The sequence below is a fragment of the Adiantum capillus-veneris genome, chromosome 20 (genome assembly GCF_014529385.1).
Source record: "Adiantum capillus-veneris isolate H3 chromosome 20, ASM1452938v2, whole genome shotgun sequence".
Lineage (NCBI taxonomy): Eukaryota > Viridiplantae > Streptophyta > Polypodiopsida > Polypodiales > Pteridaceae > Adiantum > Adiantum capillus-veneris.
The window spans coordinates 112297228-112305170 of record NC_140950.1 but is presented as its reverse complement, the minus strand read 5'-3'; positions in this window follow the sequence as shown (position 1 = coordinate 112305170).

Here is a 7943-nt window from a genome sequence, read left to right as displayed (position 1 = left end):
CTCTCTCTCTCTCTCTCTCTCTCTCTCTCTCTCTCTCTCGCTCTCTCTCTCTCTCTCTCACACACACACACACACACACACACACACACTCATGCTTGTGATATTGCTATGAGATCAAAAAAGTAAAAGGCTAGAAGGATCATAAGGAAAGGCACCTACTCAAGGCAAAATTGGTTTGATACCATGGTTTAAAAAGATAAAACAAACACATACCGTATTGGCAGAGTAGTGTTAGGTTAGCAATATCAAAGGATAGAAATTACATACTTGGGAACATGTTTGCTAGTATGTATGCAAAGTGTGGTGCAATTGTTGAAACACAATTTCCTGAACAACCATCCTATTAGGAATGTCGTCTAACATGGGCATGATGGATAAGCTCTAGGTTGTCTGTATCAGGTGCAAACTAAGGGCCTCTTTCTAAAGAAAATCACTTATATTTCCATCTTGAAGGCTTATGGAATTACATGGTGGCATTTTGCATGTTGGCCTTGCAATTCTTTAGTCAATATGTATGCCAATTTTAGTGATGTATTGAAAGCACAAAAGTTGCATGATGAGATTCTTGCCCAAATCTCATCTCTTGGAGTGCATCGATCACAAAATATGCTCAATATGGACATGAACAAGACTCCTGCTAGGGCTATTTTCAATACTAGGGCTCATGATGCAATCACTTTATTTGTGACTTGGATGCCATGTGGCAAGAAATTCACGTGTAAACAAATTCATCATGAGCTTATTGGTTAGGTAGGGCTTTGTTCAACATGTAGGCTAAGTGGGAAAGCATGAATGTATTTGATGAGTTTATTGATTCTAGCATTAGGGAAAATTTAGGCTCTCAAAGGGGCCCTATAATGACTTTGACTTTCTCTCTCTCGTCCAAAATGGGCACACGATTAAAAAATTTACAAATGAAATAAAAACTTGTTGGACCTTTTGGATTTAGGATGTACTCTTTGAGATCTATCCATTGATATATATCATGCCATCAGATTCCTTATATTTTAACAAATTCCATGTTTTTATGTGACAACTCCGTCTTATAAATGGAATCTCTCCCCACATTTTAGCTTTAGTGGGGAGGCCATAACTTGTACAAATCAACTCCAAATTTTTCGGAGTTTGGGGATTTAGAACCTACTTTCTAAGATCTTTCCAATGGTATGTTGGTTGATAGGGTTCTCACAAAGCGTTTATGGACTTCTCTGTGTTGCCCACTTTAGACAAGAGAGGCAAAGTCAAACCTCCTTATAGGGTCCCTTTGAGAGTCCAAATTTTCCCCGATGATTATCATGTATTAGAGTGCATTGGTTGTAGGTCATGTCGAGTAGGGGCAAGGTGAGGAAGATATAGGGCTTTTCCAAAGGAAGCAAAGTGAGGACTTCTCTCTTAAAGGCAATCCCTTAGGGGTGCATCTTGAAAGCGTAAGGAATTGTGTTAAGACATTAACATGGATAAAAATAATTCTTGAGAATACTCCTATTTAGAATTGGCAACCTGCTGGAAAAAGATGACATGCTCGCTTCAACTGACATGTATGCCAACTTTTATGCTCTTATAGAAGTACAAAACGTTCTTGACAACTTTTCAATATGAGATGTAATCTTTTGGCACGGACAACAAGGTCACGATCTAAGAAGATTGTCTGGAATGCCACCTCTAAAAAATGATTTCTTGCTTGCCACTGGTCATATGTATGCCAAATCTGGTGCACTTGAGAAAACACAAAAAGCGCTTGAGCAACTTCCTAGACGGAATGTTGCCTCTTAGTGAGGCAAAACGAGTGCCTCTTTCCAGATGCAATCAGTTACACACGCATCTTGAAGGCACGTGGCTCTATGCAAGATGCTGATATGGGCACAAAGATTCACCATTAAATTGTTAGTTAGAGGCTATTGAAAAGGATGTTGTGCTTGGCACTACATTGGTCGATATGTATGCCAAATGTGGACTGCTTGAGAAAGCACCAAAAGTGTGTGAGTGGCTTCTTGGTTGGAATGTCGCCTCTTGGAATGTACTGATTGCGGGATGTACGCAACAAGAGCAGGTCCAGAAAGCACTTTTTGAAGAAAAGATAGGGACTCTCTTCAGATGCAATCAGCAACGCATGCATCTTGAAGACATGTGGCTCTATGTGAGATTCTGATATGGGCACAAAGATTCACCATTATATTGTTAGTCAAAGGCTGTTGAAAAAGGATGTTGTGCCTGGCACTGCCTAATGTGGTGCACTTTAGAAAGCACAAAAAGTGCTTGAGGAGCTTCCTATCAAAAATGTCACCTCGTCGAATGCACTTATTGCAGGATGTGCGCAGGGCTGTCAGAAAAAGATGTCCTGCTTGGCACTGTCTTGGTTGATATGTATGCCAAATGTGATGTGCTTGAGAAAGCACAAAAAGTTCTTGAGCAGCTTCCTCGACAAAATGTCACCTCTTTGAATGCACCTATTGTAGGATGTGCGCAACAAGAGTAGGGCCAAAAAGCTCTTTCATACCAAAGCTTTGGTGATGCAACTTCAGCCTTCACCTTGGCCAACCCGTCTTTAGTATGCACCTACCACGCTTAAAATGGTTCTCTACCACTGTAAAAGAGCCCTCTCGGCTCTTCCATACCAAAGCTTGATAACACAGCTTCAACCTTGCAATGTCCACTATCCTGTTTATTTCGAGCAGTGCGGCCATAAGAAAGGTCGCAAGCAACTTGCGTGCATCAACAATAGAAATTTGATCGCATGGTTTAAAATTGCACGCTACCATGGGAATGGCACGTTCCCTTGTATTATAAAAATTGGGGAGGACTGTGCAAACTCCCCCATGCAAGGAGACTTGCATGATTTATTTTTTTTGAAACATAAAAATCAAAAGTGATTCCTAATGGCTTCAAAAAAATTTAAAGGTGGTTCCTCTCAACAACAAGAAAAACAATGCGTTAGTTTATAGCACATAACAATAGGCAATGACAAAGCACATAGATTTGCAACAATATTAGCTCGAAAGGATGGATACAACATTGCGCGCGTGAGAGAGAGAGAGAGAGAGAGAGAGAGAGAGCAAAGAAAACACTAAAGAGAAGAGAAGAAAATGCTAAAGGAAAAATGAAAGAGAACAAAAATGCCTATTTATATGGACACAAAAGGTCTTTTTTTTTCACTTTCCACCTTTCTCTGTCTTTTCATTTCCTAAACTCACCCTTCACTTATGCACTTAATATGTTTTGAAAGAATTTTTATTTTTCTGAGATTGGGGAGACCTAATGGAACAACAAACAATTAATAACATTGACGTCTTGTATGATTATGAACCTTGAGCTTGACAAAACTTTAACCCTCCTTGTGGTTTGTTTCTAGGTACACCTCTAAAACACCACAATTGGTATTCCATTTTTGCAAGGCACACCTCTGAAACACTATGATCGGTATCCCAAACACACTCTCAGGTAAAAAAATCTAACACACTTTGATGACAACTCTCTCTCTCTCTCTCTCTCTCTCTCTCTCTCTCTGTGCTTCATTTTGATGTCTCTTCTCCTAGTTAATAAATATCTTAGACATAATTAATAGCATCAAATAATAGAACTTGTAGTTTTCTTTTTCATTTGAGAAGTGTTGAAATGCATATAATATTTTTCTAGTACTTTGCTCAATCTTAGTTAGCATCATAGTTTGCTCAATCTCAATTCGATGTGAATGCAGCTAACAAAGTGCTCTAGTTATTATGATAGCTAGGCCAACTTAGGTAGAGATTCCTCTCTCAGATCAAGGCTAAAGGTGGAAGAGGATATTGTACTTAGCCACTCTACCCATTTCTTCAAACAATGGTGGGTTGGGAAAGTTGATCGACCGACCAAGGAAATGTTTAAGTCTATTAGTAGAAAGAACACTAAAGAAAAAGTTCCCTTTTTCAAAGCAGACACTTCCATCACCACTAAAGCTTAGAATATGGAGTTTACTAGAAGTCACTTCATTAGAATGTTCAGTCCTAAAGAGCATTTAAGTCCTGAAATGGTAGATGCTCGCATCGAAATCTTCTCCCATTGAACCAAAGTTCTTTCCACCCAAGAATCAACTATGGAAGACTCCCCGCTATCAGTAGCAGACATTTAGTTAGCCATTGACACCTTGAAGCCTAACAAGAACCCAAGGCTGGATGGTCTACCAACTGAATTCTTTTCCACCTTCAGGAATCAGGGATCTGCTAACACCATACCTTCTTGTTGTTTGGGAGGAGTCCCTTTCTCACCAAGCCCTTCCGTTCTCAATTAACACTGGGGTGATTAAGTTGTTGCACAAGAGGGGAGCTAAGGACGAGTTGACTAACTGGTGCCCACTCACTATACTGAATACAACATATAAAATTTATGCGAAAGCAATTGCTAATAGGATTACAACCTTGTGTTGGCGGATACGCCGTGATGAACGTCAGCATAGCGAGAACTCACCTAACATATAATGTCAACTGAGGACGGAGCTCGACCCGCAGGCGCGTGGAAGCAAGGAAAGGGTGTCAACCTCTACTCGACCGACTAATGACTACTTCCTACAGAGATATCAAATCTACATGCCATCGGTTCTGTGAATATGAGAGTCTCCTATGATGCTATCGCAAGCCAAAAGCCCATTAGACATTCTCGAAATGTTACAAAACTTAAGGGAAGTCCTACACACACTGGAAGGCCGCTATCCCTAAGGTCTCTGACAACAAATCCTAACCCAATACCCTCCGTGCAGAAAACGTGTAGTATGTCTGGTCGGATTTTACAGGTCACTATTTCTAAAATCTAACATGCTGAAATGCAAAAACGGATAACGTTTACTCACCGAAACTCCAAAAGTATCTCCCGGGTGAATCTGCCAAAACACAGACGAACGCACGTGAGGTAAGCATCAATGCGTATCTCTCCTCGTGGGCAACATGCTACTGCTCTTTGTTTGCGATTCCAACCACCGTAGCTCTAGCACACACACACACACACTCTCTCACTCTCTCGTAGTCTCCGAGACGACACAGAAGATAAGATTATTAGAAGTCCCTTTACAACACTTTAGGTTTTGGTTTATATACTAAGCCTTAGAAAACCTAATGTCCGGCCAAAATGACCTGATTTGTCCCTAGGCTTCTATAGAGCTTAATTACAACCCCACGTGAGCTGGCTTTGCTCATCCAACAAGTATCTAGGGCCAAAATACAATTGCCGACTTAAAATATGAAGTTCCTGTAAACATTACAAAAGTGGCCGTAATGGCTCAAAATGATAATAACGGGATATTTGATGATGTCCATGAGCTTGTATCTTCACATTACAGCATCCATCTTCATCTTCATCACTTCATCAGCATCTTCATATGGACTCTTTAGAGAATCTTTGTGGAAGCGTTGTTGAAAGGTTGGCCATCAAATGTAAGAATTAGCTGATGGAAGATATAGCATTACGATGCTTTCTTGATGATTGATAATTGATGTGAGTAGTCCAAAGGGGTTGGCAGAGCTTAAGAGAAAGTATCACAATTCTGTCACTGGGGACATCCTACGCGACAACTAAAAAAATCACAATTCTATCATTGGGGACATCCTACGCGTAGGATGTCTCTAGAGATAAAACTATGAAGATTTTGAAAATTTTGAGGTCACCAATGTGTTCAGTGGGTATGTTTTACCCTAAGAACATGTTGTGTTGAGTGTTTTTACATGTTTTTGGTGTCCAAAAGTCAAAAGGCGAAGCTAGAAAGCGAGAAAATTTTGTAAATTGCTTGTTTTGAGTGATTGTTGTGCTTTTGAGTGTCGTTGGTGAATGATATCAAGTGTAGAGACCATAAAGAAGCATCAGAAATACTCCAGTCAGGAAAATTATGCACGAGTAGGATGTCTCTAGGGCCATTTGAGGTAGGAATTTGGAAATTTTGAGGCTACCAGAGTGTTCATCGGGTGGGTTTTACCCTATGTACACCTTCAAACGAGGAGTTTGACCTTATTTCGGTTTCAAAAAGGCAAAAGACGGAGAATACCAGACATCCTACCCATTTGATGTTGGGGGGTGATTGAGAGACCTAAACCATAAGCTAACTTCATGCACATGTTTTAAAAGTGTTTCTAAGGGTGTCTACCAAGTTTCATCTCATTTGGACACTTAAACTGGGGTGAGGTGGACTTTAGCATTTTTGGAAAGATTGTGTTCGGAAGAGCCGTTTTGGATGATTTTGACATCCAATTGAAATTCTGAGCATACCAAGGTGTTGCTAGACTTGAGGAGAATCTCTGGGCTAGATCTTGCTTCATTTGGAGCAGAAAAAAATTTGGGCGTAGTATGTCTCCCAGGGGGTTTTTGGACAGGAATTTGGGAATTCTGAGACCACCAGTGTGTTCAGAGGGTAGGTTTTACCCTAGGAACATGTTGACTTGAGTGTTTTCCCATGTTTTTTATGTCCAAAAGTCAAAAGGCGTAGTCTGAAAGCGAAAAATTCATAAATTGCTTGTTTGGAGTGATTTTGACATTCAAATGAAATTCTGAGCATACCAAGGTGTTGCTAGACTCAAGGGGAACCTTTGAACCAAATATTGCTTCACTCTGAGCATAAAAAAATTTGGGCGTAGTATGTCTCCAGGGGGTTTTTGGGCAGGAATTTGAGAATTCTGAGACCACCAATCTGTTCAGAGGGTAGGTTTTACCCTAAGTACGTGTTGAGTTGAGTGTTTTCCCATGTTTTTGATGTTCAAAAGTCAAAAGGCGAAATCAGAAAGCAAAAAATTCATAAGTTGCTTGTTTGAAGTGATTTTGATATTCAAATGAAATTCTGAGCATACCAAGGTGTTGTTAGACTGAAGGGGAACCTTTGAACCAAATCTTACTTCATTCGGAGCAAGAAGAAAATTAGGGCGTAGTATGTCTCCAGGGGGTTTTTAGGCAGGAATTTGGGAATTCTGAGACCACCAGTGTGTTCAGAGGGTAGGTTTTACTCTATGTACGTGTTGAGTTGAGTTTTTTCCCATGTTTTTGATGTCCAAAAGTCAAAAGGCGAAGTCAGAAAGCAAAAATTCATAAATTGCTTATTTGGAGTGATTTTGACATTCAAATGAAATTCTAAGCATACCAAGGTGTTGCTAGACTTAAGAGAAACCTTTGAACCAAATCTTGCTTCATTCTAAGCTGAAAAAATTTGGGCGTAGTATATCTCCAGGGGGTTTTTGGGCAGGAATTTGGGAATTCTGAGACCACCAGTGTGTTCAAAGGGTAGGTTTTACCCTAGGAACATGTTGACTTGAGTGTTTTCCCATGTTTTTTATGTCCAAAAGTCAAAAGGCAAAGTCAGAAAGCGAAAAATTCATAAATTGCTTGAAGTGAGTGATTTTTGAACATTTTTTTCATTTGTGGAGCTTATTAGCACTTGTTGTGACCATAAGGAAGCATCATAAGCACTTCAATCTGAAAAAATAGGCAGTAGACATCCTACCCGTAGGATGTCTACAGGGTGATCTGGGTATAATTTTGCAATTTTGAGGTCACCAGAGTGTTTAGAAGGTAGGTTTTACCCTATTATACACTCTCAAACCAGGAATTTGACCTTATTTTGACATATTAAAGGCAAAAGACGAGAATTGCCAGACATCCTACCCAAATTGTGTACAAGGAGTGATTTTGAGACCAAACCATAAGTTGACATCATATGCATGTTCTAAATGTTGTATTGAGTGTATGTGACAAGTTTCATCTCAGTTGGATGAGTAAAATAGAAGATTAAGCAAATTTTAGCGTTTTGTACCAGACAAATGCAAGAATAGCCAGCTTTGGGAGCTTTTAGCATCCAAACCCAAATCTGACCATACCACTGTGTTGCTAGACCCAAGGGGAGTCTCTGGACCAAATTTTATTCAATTCTGAGCAAAAAGATATCCTACCCGTAGGATGTCTCCAAGCCAATTTTAGGGTCAACTGTAATTTTGACCATA